The sequence below is a fragment of the Crocodylus siamensis genome, chromosome 3 (genome assembly GCF_052110815.1).
Source record: "Crocodylus siamensis isolate JL-2025a chromosome 3, ASM5211081v1, whole genome shotgun sequence".
NCBI classification, from domain to species: domain Eukaryota; kingdom Metazoa; phylum Chordata; order Crocodylia; family Crocodylidae; genus Crocodylus; species Crocodylus siamensis.
In genome coordinates, this window is record NC_143397.1 from 178,169,012 (window position 1) to 178,182,012 (window position 13,001).

Genomic DNA, 13,001 nt, shown 5'->3' on the forward strand with positions numbered 1-13,001 from the left:
CATAAAATGCTACTCAGCAGGGATGGCTAAAAAATTTCTTGGCAAGTAGGTGAAAATTGTTTTGGAATATGTGACAGGGGGCTGTCATGAGGCCAGTCTCACAGTTGGCCTGCCTGCCCGCCTGTCTAGGGCCGTCTGCTCTGTCTTACCTGCCATGACTTACTGTATTAAACTTGATGTTGAATGCAGGAGGATGTTGAATGTCCATTTAGTGCCCCATTTAGTGCCTAGGCCATTATATATGGCTCCGACCTCCCTTATACCATGTCCCATGCATTGCCGATAGCATTCAAATTACTAGGTTCCACTGGCCCAAACTACCCACTATTCACTACCCCTGGCTCCCATGCTGAGCTGTACCACTCAGCCTCTGGTCCAACTGCAGCCTCAGGCACCTGTAGACTTACCTTGGCCATTCTGCCCCCACCCTGGGGCTTCAATTTATGCCTGCATACTAGGGCCTTCCACTTATGCCCTCTTACTAGGGCCTCTTATTTATATGAACACTTTTGTGGAGCTGGCCCAATAACTACCCTTCAGATTGCCCCTGCAACCCTACTTTGCATGGCCCCAGTGCAGCTCTTCAGGCTCACCTCATCAGACCCTACTCTGCACCCCTCACACACAGCCCTTCAGGCTGCCACCATGAACCCTACTCTGTGTGGGCCTCTACACATGCTTCTAACTCCTCACTGGGGCCACTTTCTGCCCCTTCTCACTGGGGCCACTCTTGTGCCCCCCTCACTGGGGCCTTCAGGATCTAACACCCTATGGGGCTCAGGTGCCTCTCCCTAGGTGTGCCTGGCCCCCATGCCTGTCCCTACAACTGTTACCCACCAGGTTGTAGGGTCTAAGGCTATAAGATGCTCCATACTTGCCTTTCACTAGGGAGACAACTGGTGTGGCATTTCCTGGGACCACCCTGCCACAGGCAGAATAGATTCATAGATGTTAGGGTCGGAAGGGACCTCAATAAATCATTGAGTCCGACCCCCTGCATAGACAGGAAAGAGTGCTGGGTTCAGATGACCCCAGCCAGATGCCCTTCCAACCTCCTCTTGAAGACCCCCAGGGTAGGGGAGAGCACCACCACCCTTGGGAGCCCATTCCAGATTTTGGCCACTCTAACTGTGAAGAAGTTCCTCCTAACGTCCAGTCTAAATCTGCTTTCTGCTAGCTTATGGCCATTATTTCTTGTGACCCTCAGGGGCTCTTTGGTGAGTAGAGCCTCACCAGTTCCCTTCTGCGCTCCCATAATGAATTTATAGGCAACCACAAGGTCGCCTATCAACCTTCCCTTGTGGAGACTGAAGAGGTCCAGTGCCCTAGTGTCTTCTCGTAAGGCTCGGCCTGCAAGCCCTTAACCATACAAATGGCTCGTCTCTGGACCCTCTCCAGGTTATCCACATCCCTCTTGAAGTGTGGTGCCCAAAACTGGACACAGTATTCCAACTGCGGTCTGACCAGCATCTGATAGAGGGGAAGTATCACCTCCTTGGTTCTGTTTGTCATGCATCTGCTGATGCATGATCAAATGCAGTTAGTTTTTCTGATGACTTCTCGTCACACTGACGACTCATGTTCATCTTGGAGTCCACTAGGACTCCAAGTTCCCTTTGCGCTTCTGTGCTACTGAGCAGGTCATTTCCTAGGCAGTAGGTATGCTGGACATTTTTCATCCCTAGGTGCAACACTTGGCATTTCTCCTTGTTAAATCACATTCTATTGTTTTCTTCCCATTTGTCCAACCTGTCCAGGTCTGTCTGTAGTTGTTCCCTGCCCATCTGCCACAGAATATATCAGACTTTCTTAAAAATTTTTCTTTCCAGAAGAATGCTCAATGTTTTGACCAATCCTGAAAACATTTCATTTTTCAGATGAAAATGAAGGTTCTGTCTCTAACAACATTTCCACGCTATTTTCCAATCAGGCCTATCACTTCACAACAGGAACATTTATACCTACTTCGCACAGGTGAAAATGACTATGCAGAACAGAGGGCAGTGGAAATTGGGTGCCAGCACCGTCAGGTTTTTTTTAGTCCCATGATCCCCAATGGCTGCAGCATTTTTCTTTTATGAATTCCTTTGATCAGTGGTTCTCGACCTTTTTACGCTTGTGGCACCCCTCAGAAAATGCCAGCTCTTCATTTTTACTCATGTTTTGACTACAGAAAAATAACAGAACAATTATTCTGTTGAAAAAAACTCAAGAAAATCACAACAGATCAGAATGTTTTTAAATCCTATGAATGCCTATTTGAAATCCCTCTTAACAGTGCTAATATTGTGTGGCATCCTATGGCGCCCTTGAAAGGATCTGAAGGTACCCCAGAGTGCTGTGGCACCCTGGTTCAGAATCACTGCCTTAGTCCTTCTTTCTGAAACTCTTTAAGTATCAAAAAAATACTTGAGGGCAAAATTCATAATAGTGGAGTGTCAACATCTACATGAGTGATGAACTGTGCAGTTGTTAGTGCAGTAAATGACTAAATGACTGTGCAGTACACAGCATTACTGCACAGTAGCAACTGTTTTTTTTCTGACACTACTGCACAGTATCTCATTGTTACTGTACAGTAGCTCAATACTACTGCACAGTAGCATCACATCGCATCACAGTTAGTGCCCCCAACACTACTGTGCAGTAACAACAAACTTCTGTGCAGTAGCATCTCATGTAGATGTGACCAGTAATAGGCTATCATTGCTATTTTTTAGCACCCGTTGTTAAACTGAAAAGCTACAAAATAAAAGCAAGTGGCTTGAGTGGCTGAAATCAACTGCATTTATGGTGAAAAGTTTTACCCCATCTCTAATAGTGACTCTATCCTGTGTTAAAAATAGCCTGTAAAGTGGGGTTCTTGCTTCAAAAAATATAATATTAGGTAAATGTGAAAACCCTGATAGCTCAAGCATTACATGACTCACATGGCTAAACTACTGTAAGGAGCAGTGGGGGAAGGGAAGAGGGCCTGGAAATAAATTAACCTGCATTCTACCAAGTCTACAAATATAAATAAAAATCAAAGGGACTTTTACACTGATGACAATATGGTATGCAAGGTCACATAGGCTAATATTTTAAGAGGATTAGAGCTAAATCTCTGCAAACTTTGAAATGGTCCAACCAAGCTTGTGAGCTTTTCAGTTTAAATGGGTGCACAGCATGACTTCTATGATCATCTGGAATTTGGCAGACCGGGTATGATGGGGTAGACTCTAATGCACAGCAACAACACGCAGTCTTTTGGTTTTACAGGGTTTCTGTTAATCTGGACAAACAAAGGAGGTGAAAACCAGGCTAGATGAGGCAAGAATCACCAAAATTCATGCATTTGATGATGCCTATGTAAAAATCACAAACTGAGCTAGTGGCAAAGAATGTACATGTATGTTATTTACCAAATGACGTGCTATTTTTCTTATTCGAGTTTAGTGGTTAAGGAATTGCAAAAATGATGAACTGGAATGTTACAAGCCACTTAAGCAGTGTCTCTATCACTCTAAGAAGTCACAACTTCCAGATCATGAACTCAGTGCACAAGAAAAAACTCTGTTTTGGATCACATGGAAGAACTGTGACCTTACAAGCTTCAGTTTGAATCTCAGCTATTATTACATTGAGGATACAGTCAGAGTAAATCCGTTCACCAGATGGGAAATATTGCTAATTGTTCAGTAGTATCAAGCCACAAGCTGATAAATAACTACCACCAATGGTAGTGGCAATCGCAATAGCATGACATAAAAGACTATAATGTAATGCATTCAACCTGAACCATCAGTCTGTCATTAAAGACACAGCTGACAAAAGTACATCTGAGCAGAATGCACAATGCACAAATTACATGTTCGGGCTTAGGAGCATGGGGGAAAAATTCCATACTAAATACAGTATTAGTGAAACAGCTGGGGAAATAAATTTTACATACTCTTGTATGATCATCTGGAATATTGCCTCTGAAGCCCAGACTCAAACCTTAGTTTATTAAGGGATGTGAACATTTGTCTCCCAGAGGTGAATCTCCAGGGGAAGTCTTGCTCAAATATTTGAGCCAATACAACACCAGCAGGTAAGCCACTGCTGCTCAGTCAGAAAGTTTGTAAAGAATCGATAAAATATTTCAGTATGAAAGCTGAACCCATCTGGATTTCTAGAGGATTCTACTTTTGAAAGAGACAAAAGCAATTTAAGTCAATTATGTAAAAAAGCAGCAACAGGGAGACAACGACTTGGCACTTGATAGTTCCGCATATTTAAGCTGCAAATTCCAAGGCTAATTCCTGCTGATAATTCCTTTTTTGTCTTTTGTTCCAACCAAAGGGTTTTTGTAACAACTCTGTCATGTCCACTTTCTATCGGCCCACATTTAACTCCTACTAAGTGAATTCATGAGGAAACCAAGAAGTAGTCTGATGAAATGAAAAACAAACAGTGGTAGAAGCAATCAATTTTTCAGTAGAAAATGTACTGAGATTTTAAACAAGCAATGCCTTCTGAGCGAAAGAAAGCATTTAATAGGTGTAGGTTCAGAATTTTTTCACCAACCTTTCAGAAAAACAGAAAGAAAAGCAGAAACCCAAACACACTGCCACAAATATATTTGTCTTGATAGTGTTTAATGCTGGGTATGTACCCATGTGCTTCACCTTCAGGACACAAACAAGTTAAGGAAAAAGCAGAATTGAGATAAACTGTTGTAAGCTGGTAGATTTCTGCATCTGCAGTTGCTTAGGCCAAATACATCTGTATTTCTCTGAGAGGACAAAAGAGGTAAATAAAATAAGGTATTCTAAAACCCACTCCAAATAAATACCACATACACATATCTTTTAAAGACAGAGTGTGCTACGCTAAACCAACAAAAAACAGTTTTAAGTATGCGTGAGAAACACTTTAGAGTGCCAGACACTCTGTGATTACCGATTACTACAGGGTAAATTTTTCCCTAAATTTTATTCCAGACTACTTTTAGTCCATAATAAGGAGAGGACAAATGACCACCTCTCAGAAACCAGCTGCTTGCAACACAGTATTGCATTACCTGGCAGGAAAGCCATCTTGCACCACAACACTATATTCGTGATCAAGACAGCTATGGTCCCTACCAGTTCAGGCACTTGGTAAAAATCTGATCTCTAGGGTTTCTCAAGATAGGTACCTCAACAGTGGAAACACTCAGGAGTAATTTTTGAAAATTTAAGTCTTAGCATTTACAAGACATACGTATTTCAGTACAAAAAGGCACATAAAGCAAAGAAACACATCTGCAATACGAAAAGGCATTACACCCCATATTAAAGTAATGGGATGTTTATACCTGCTGCCGTTGTTTTTCTCCATTCATAAATGTTCAGGCCAGTAATCAAGAAGCACTAGTCTCCCTCTCCAGTGTGTTCAGACAACATCTTTATATGGGAAAAGAGTGTTTTCTCTTCAAAATTTACATGATATCAACAGAATCCCACTAAATACGACGGACTAAACCTAGGGAAATTAGCTTCTCTGGGATTAGAATGCATTATGGATATTAATTAAGAAACTTGCACTAACTGTAAGCCAAATGAGCAGGCTTGGTGCATCTGAAATTAATGAGCCTGTGTGTAAAATGATGATACAAGTACTTCCTAGAAACTGTTCTCTTAGGCTGAAGAGGAAAAAGAGCAGTCTAAGTTCTCAAGGCAACCGAGGCAGCTCTTTACAGTTAAAATACTATAATTCAGAGCCTGAAATGTACACAAGAGATCAGTATTATGCTGCAAGAGAAAAGAAGATGACTTCTATCCTGCTGATATCCCTGCTTCACCATTCCAGGATGGGAATCAGTCCTACTAGGGCTTAGGTGCCTCCTTGTAATCCCAATGCCTATATAAAGGAAGGATTCATGACCCAAACCCCATGACTTGTTTGGGGCCTGTGGCAGTTTTGGACATCTTTTCTTTTACAAAAAACATGGCCACAAAGGCCATGTACACTAAGGCCACTGACAGATGTTCAGTTAAAGGAATGATTGGATCTAATCCATGATCCCAATAATTGCATTTCCTGCCATGCCACACATGCATGGCAGGAAGTGCGATTGTGGAATTGGGATTAGATTCAAATTGCACCAAGATGCCAGTGAAGGGGGAGCTAAGAATACTGGCAAGTCAGCTTCCATGGCTGGAAGCCCTGGCCAGCTGATCAGCACTCCCAGCCACAGAAGCACATGTAGCTCTTGGCTCTGATGTGGTCCTGTGGCTGAGAGTGCCCAGCAGGTGATCAGGGCTCCCAGCCATGGCAGCACCTCGATCAGCTCATGGGACCTCTCAGCCATGAGAACACATAGGAGCCAAGGGTTCTGTGCATTCTTGGGACTGGGAACCCCAATCAGCTGATGGGCACTCCCAATCTCAGGAAGCACTGGAGACCTTTAAGGCTCTGGTGCTGGCCACACATTCAATTTATGGCACAATGGGAACCAGCAACAAAGTTATTATACAAATTTCTGTAATAAGTTTGAGGCTTATTTCCCGTTCTATCATGCCATGAACTGAATAAACATATGGCTGAGTTACTACTTAAGACATTTAGCTGGTTAAACATGTTTTAAGTGTGACATCTGCCATGGGCCAAAGAGGCAGCGGCTCCCACCTTTTAGGTAAAATATAATTTTATGTGCTTAGCAGTTACCCAGGAATGGCAGACTCAATGCTCTCCCTTGGCCGTAGGGTTCAAACCCAGTTTTTATCTCCGAAGAGATTGCCCTAAACACCAGCCTATGAGTAGTAGGCATTAGGGGTGTATTTGGCCAGATCCAGAGAACAGTGATTCAATTTGCTGATTCGGTTCACTGTCCCAATTTGATTTGATTCTGATTCGGAGAATCAGCGATTCAGCCATAGCCACAGCTTTATAAGTTTTTCTACATACCTTGAGGTACCAGGTGCAGCTTGTGAATGCTGTCATAGTGGGGTGGATGGAGCATCCCAAAGGAGCATGGGGGGAAGCCCCTGCATGCTCAGCAGTAGACTCAGAAGTGGACCCAAAGTACTTTTGGGTCCACTTCTGGGTCCGCCGTTGAGTACATGGGGGACTACCCCCCCATATCTCTCTAGCTCGGTGATCGGCCGTGTGGGGACCCTGGGTGCACCCCAAGACCCAAGAGGTACCAGTTGCTCATCCATGGGATTCCTTGCACACTCCGCAATGGACCCAGGACTGCTGCCGAGAGCCCTGTGCTCCCATGGGATTCTCCATCTGCCCCACCATCTCAGTATTCACGAGCAACCTGGTACCTTGAGGTATGTAGAAAAACATATAAAGCTGTGTCTATGTCTGAATTGTCAAATCTCTCTAAATCTCTCTGCATCAAATTGAAGGCTTCCTATTTGATTCAAAGAGATTAATGGGTCTTCTGATTTGATTCGGATTCAGAGATTCGGCCACTGAACAGGGCCATATCTCCTCCGAATCAAATCAGCGACTGAAGCTTCACACAGCCCTAGTAAACATCTGTTAGGAGGCAATAAAATTACACTGAGTGAGACATCAACTCCCTGAATTTAATTCTCAATTGAAAATAAAATGAAACTGGAGTGATCTCTCCAGAGCACAAAAGTCTAGGCAATGTATATGGAGACACTGAGCTGCCACACACCATAGATTCATAGATTGTTAGGGGCTGGAAGGGGCCTTGTAGATCATTGGGTCCAGTCCCCCTGCACTAGGCAGGAAAAGCCAACTGGGGTTACCAGCCTCTCTCTCAGCCTTGCTGGTTTAATCCAAAGGAAAGGCAAGTGCCAGTACATTTGGAACCAGCTTGGCTGCAGAAACTGCTGGAGCAAAGGAGACCATCCATTTATCTGTCCATTGGGGCTGCTGACCAGGGTTAAAAAGCCCAGTCTACCCTATAACAGAGTGAACTTCAGTTCCACAACTTTTTGGTGGCATTTCCTCTCAGTGGTAAGACTCAGTGGTAGTACCCCCCTCTAAGGTGATTTTCTGCACAAAGCCATTGGCACCCTAGAGGTTTTTAGGTTATTTAACTACCACCCAGAACTTGGTGTTAATAGTCACAGGTAGTACCATCTGTTTTAAGTTATGGTAGCAGGTGAATCTGACCTGACCTGCATTAGCACCAGCACAGTGGTCTTAATTCCCTGAGAGTGAGGCTTGCATATTATTAACCAGCTGTATGTATCCTTGCTGATGTCCTTATTGTTTCTGAGACATTTGTACAGCAACAATATGGCTTGGTAGGCTTACTTTCCTAAGACCTTTGGAGAACTCTTCTTCAGTTGCTGGTGTATCTTCATACCCTACCTTTTTTAATTCTAAAATTTCATTGTAGTAATTTTTAGTAATAAAGTCCCCTCATAGAATCCACACCAGCTCTCCATCTCACCAAGTTCATGGAAATGTACAAAATGGTTGCCAGTATTAATGTTACTGCAACAACTTTGTACTTAATTTCATGTATAGGAACGTGTCAGGATAGAAGCTGAGAAGAAAGGTCAGTAGAGCTTGTATGGACATTCTGCTCTGAGAAAGGAACACTGTTGAAATAGGAACAGGAAAATTTAACAAAGGATATTAGCAGCTCCTACTTTATTACCAGCAAAAGGCCCTGGTTTGATAATCCAGGCACTTTATTGGTTAGGCCCAAATTATCTGTTAAATGGCCTCTACTCTTGTAATGTAAGCAATTCGGAGGAGCACTGGAGCTAAGGTCAGGGGAGTTGGCCTCCTCAGTAGTAAGTGCAACAACATATGCCATAACGTTCTCTCAGTTATTACCTTGAGATGGGCAGGAAGACATTGTGGGAAGGCTACAGTCTGCAGACCACTTGGCTTTATGTAATGGTAGTTGTGTTGAGATAGCTCAGTGATGGGCACATTATAAAGCTCTAGCATTAGACTTGATCATTATTAGGAAGAGGGAGAAATCTGTCAGTCAGGAAGATTTCCTCCTCCAGATTGAACCTGTGAAGCGAATTCATTGAAACTTGTTTTGCATGGTTGGAAAACCAATCAGGAGAAAGAACTTGCTGGGGAAACACCTCTCTATTTGCTAGGGCTGGTACTGTTCATGAATCATTTGTATCCCAATGCAAGGGCCTAAATGCACACAGGGACTTCAGTCATATGTTGTCTGGCCTTTCATTTTTTTATCCCAATTATTATTTGATTAATGCTAAATATATGTGGGAATCTCATTCTCTGTCCTCAGATTAAATGTTCAACTGAAATGTGTGTAAATATTGGAATGATTAGACCATTCAGAAGGCTCTGCCATGTTGCTTTGATTTGGCCTAGTCTTGTCTTTAGAGCTTTGCATTTAACATGATTAAGTCCCACAGCATGTAAGATATATGATGCATATATCAGATTATTGCGGTCTTTACCAGTGGCTTAGCAAGCAAGGTTTGTGCTCTGGGCCAACCCTATGGGAGATTTGGGGGCTGGGGAGGGACAGTTTTGTGCCCCAGCTACTGCTGCAAGATCAACACTTTGAGGCTGGTGTTGGTGCTGGGGTGCAGATTCTGTTGGGGTGGGAAACAGTTTTGATTTCATAGATTTCATAGACATCAGGGCTGGAAGGGACCTCGGGAGATCATCGAGTCCAGCCCCCTGCCCAAAGGGTAGAAAGTCAGCTGGGGTTATAGGATCCCAGCAAGATAGGCATCCAATTTACTCTTGAAGGTGTTTAGTGTAGGTGCTTGAACCACCTCCGATGGCAGACTGTTCCAGACCTTGGGGGCTCGGACAGTAAAGAAATTCTTCCTTATGTCCAGCCTGAAACGGTCTTGCAGGAGTTTATGACTGTTCAACCTAGTCATACCTAGGGGCGCTCTGGTGAACAAACGTTCCCCCAGATCCTGGTGGTCACCCCTGATAAACTTATAGGTGGCCATCAGATCACCCCTGAGCCTACGCTTTTCCAGGCTAAAGAGTCCCATGGCTCTCAGCCTATCATCGTAAGATCTGTTTTCCTGACCTCTGATCGTGCGCATGGCTCTCCTCTGGACTCTCTCAAGCTTCTCCACATCCTTTTTGAATTGTGGAGCCCAAAACTGGATGCAGTACTCCAGCTGCGGCCTCACCAAGGCCGAGTACAAGGGGAGAATGACGTCCCGGGATTTGCTCGAGAAGCATCTATGGATGCAAGCCAGTGTTTTGGTCACTTTACTAGCTGCAGCATCGCATTGCAGGCTCATGTTCATCTTGTGGTCAATGATGACCCCCAAGTCTCTTTCTTCTGTAGTGCTATCCAATGTAGCACTGCCGAGCCTATAAGGATGCTGCAGGTTTTTCCTCCTAAGGTGGAGAACCTTGCATTTTTCGGTGTTGAACACCATCAGGTTCTCGTCTGCCCATTTGCTGAGCTTGTCCATGTCAGCCTGGATCACCCGCCTATCTTCTGGCATGGACGTTTTGCCCCAAAGTTTGGTGTCATTGGCGAACTTGGCCAGTCCACTCCTGACTCCAATGTCCACATCATTAATGAAGATGTTGAACAGGATGGGTCCCAGGACAGAGCCTTGAGGGACCCCATTGGTCACAGGGCACCACGATGAGTGACTGCCATCAATTACAACCCTCTGGGTCTGACCAGGGAGCCAATTTCCCAGCCAGCGGATCGTGGTGCAGCCAAGGCCACAACTGGCCAGTTTGGCCAAGAGGTGATCATGGGATACCAGATCAAAAGCTTTTTTGAAGTCAAGATATATGACATCAATCTCTTCTCCCTCGTCCAGGTGATAGGTCACCTGGTCGTAGAAGGAAATGAGATTGGTCAAACAAGACCGACCCGCAACAAACCCATGCTGGCTATCCCTTAGGATGTTAGCCTGGGCCAGTCCCTCAAGGATGGCCTCCTTAATAAACTTTTCTAAGATCTTCCCCAGGATAGAAGTCAGGCTAATGGGCCTGTAGTTAGCCGGATCACTCTCCTCCCTTTCTTGAAGATCGGCACCACATTGGCCTTCTTCCAGTCTTCGGGCACTACACCAGAGTGCCAGAAGTTTTCAAAGATCCGTGCCAGGGGCTGGGCTATGACGCTCACCACCTCCTTGAGTACCCTGGGGTGCAGATTGTCAGGGCCGGCTGACTTGAAGGTATCCAGCTTCTCAAGGTGTTCCTTCACGAGGTCAGCATTTATGGAGGGTAGGGGATCCCCATCACCTGGATCTCCCTGTCCCATAGCAGGCATGGGCATCCTATGGGACTGATGAAAGACTGACACAAAGTACCTATTTAATAGGTTGGCTTTTTCCTGGGCGTCAGTTGCCAGTTGCCCCATCTGGTTTAGCAGGGGTCCAACGTTGCCCTTGCTTTTCCTCCGGCTCCCCACATATCTGAAAAAAGGACTTTTTGTTGTCCTTGATGCTTGAAGCTAGTTGGAGTTCAGTTGCAGCCTTGGCTTTCCTGGTTTGCTCCCTGCAGGACCGGACCAGTGCAGAATAATCCTCCTTGGAGGTGAATCCCGTCCTTCATCCTTTGTAGGCTTTCCTTTTTAGCTGTAGGAGGTCCGCTAGGTCTCTGGAGAGCCAGGGGGGCTGCTGTGCCTTCTTGCTGCCTTTCCTCCGTGTTGGAATAGATTTAGCTTGTGCACTGAGGATCGCTTCCTTGAGAAGCAACCACTCTTCTTGAACTCCCATCTCCCTGGGGTCATGGTCCCTAAGGGCCTGACTGACAAGCCTCTTGAGCTTGTCAAAGTCAGCTTTTCTGAAGTCAAGGACTTCTGTGTTGCTGACTGATTTGCCAGCTTTACGGTGGATGGTGAAGGTGATCAGCTCACGGTCGCTGTCACCCAGCTTCCCATTGATCATTGGTCGCCGATTAGGTCGTCCCTCGTAGCCAGTACCAGGTCGAGCAGCGCTTTGCCTCTCGTTGGCCCCTAGACTTCTTGAGTCAGGTATCCCTCCTAAACTGATGCTGGGGGCAGATGCCTCTCTCACCCACCTCTTGTTATGCTACTGGTCTTGCCTCTCAACCTAGTATGTGTTACGCTATATGAGGATCAATGGAAAAGGGAAGTTGTTCTAAAGAAAATTCCATATAAAGGTTAGGTGCTGATCTACATAGGCAGAAATACCTATCATGCCAATTTTTATTTGTGCATGCTTTTTCTTTTTCACTGTTTTGCTAAGCACCCTGCAGCACAGTTCAGTGAGAGCTGGTAGTGTTTGAAAGAGTGGGTAAAGACTGTCAAATGAAAGCATTGGCCTCGACTACTGGGTCATCTGGTTGATTTAGAAGATAATTCAATGATACAAACCTTCAATCAGCTGCTTTGCTGAAAGGATGCAAGCCCACTTCCTGTTTTCTGAATGTGTGGTATATGCCCCAGGCAGCTGTTCGCAGGCTTTTTCCTTTCTCATTGTGGAACGGGAACTTCTCACCTGCCTGAAAAAATCGAGTTAAGGACATGGAGCTGTGCTAATTAGTTGTGAGAGGGTTTCTTACTCACCTTTATGCTGGGCATACCCCTTTTTGTGTCTCAGGCTTCTTAAGTCTCTCTCTGCTACATTGCCTCAGGACACTCAAGGCCTGTACTGCAAGGTGTAGGATGTTCAGTATTTGCCTCTGATCAGTGCTGATCCTCTGTGGGTGGACTACTATGCTGTGGAAAGGAAGGGGGGGGCGTAGGCAGAAATTGAAGCTGTGTTTGCTCAGAGATTGAGATGCTCACCTCCTCATTACCCCAGTTTCCAGTCCACTGGCCTGTGGAATGACAGTCTAGAGGTCACTCCCAGATCTGGGTCTCCAGCTGGGCTCTTTGCTACACTCATACAGAAACTAGGGCTGTTTTATCCGATTATAATTGTGTCAGTCTTCTGGCTCTTCTAGGCAATTGGGGATTGTTGTAATACTTCCATGTGTACTATATCCACAAAACGTATTTATTCCTCTTATCACAAGTAAAGTGACTTAGCCACAAAAAAGAATAAATTTCTCCGATGCTAGGAAATAAAAATGGCCTTCTCAAATCAATCTTCTTCTGGCTATAGTGT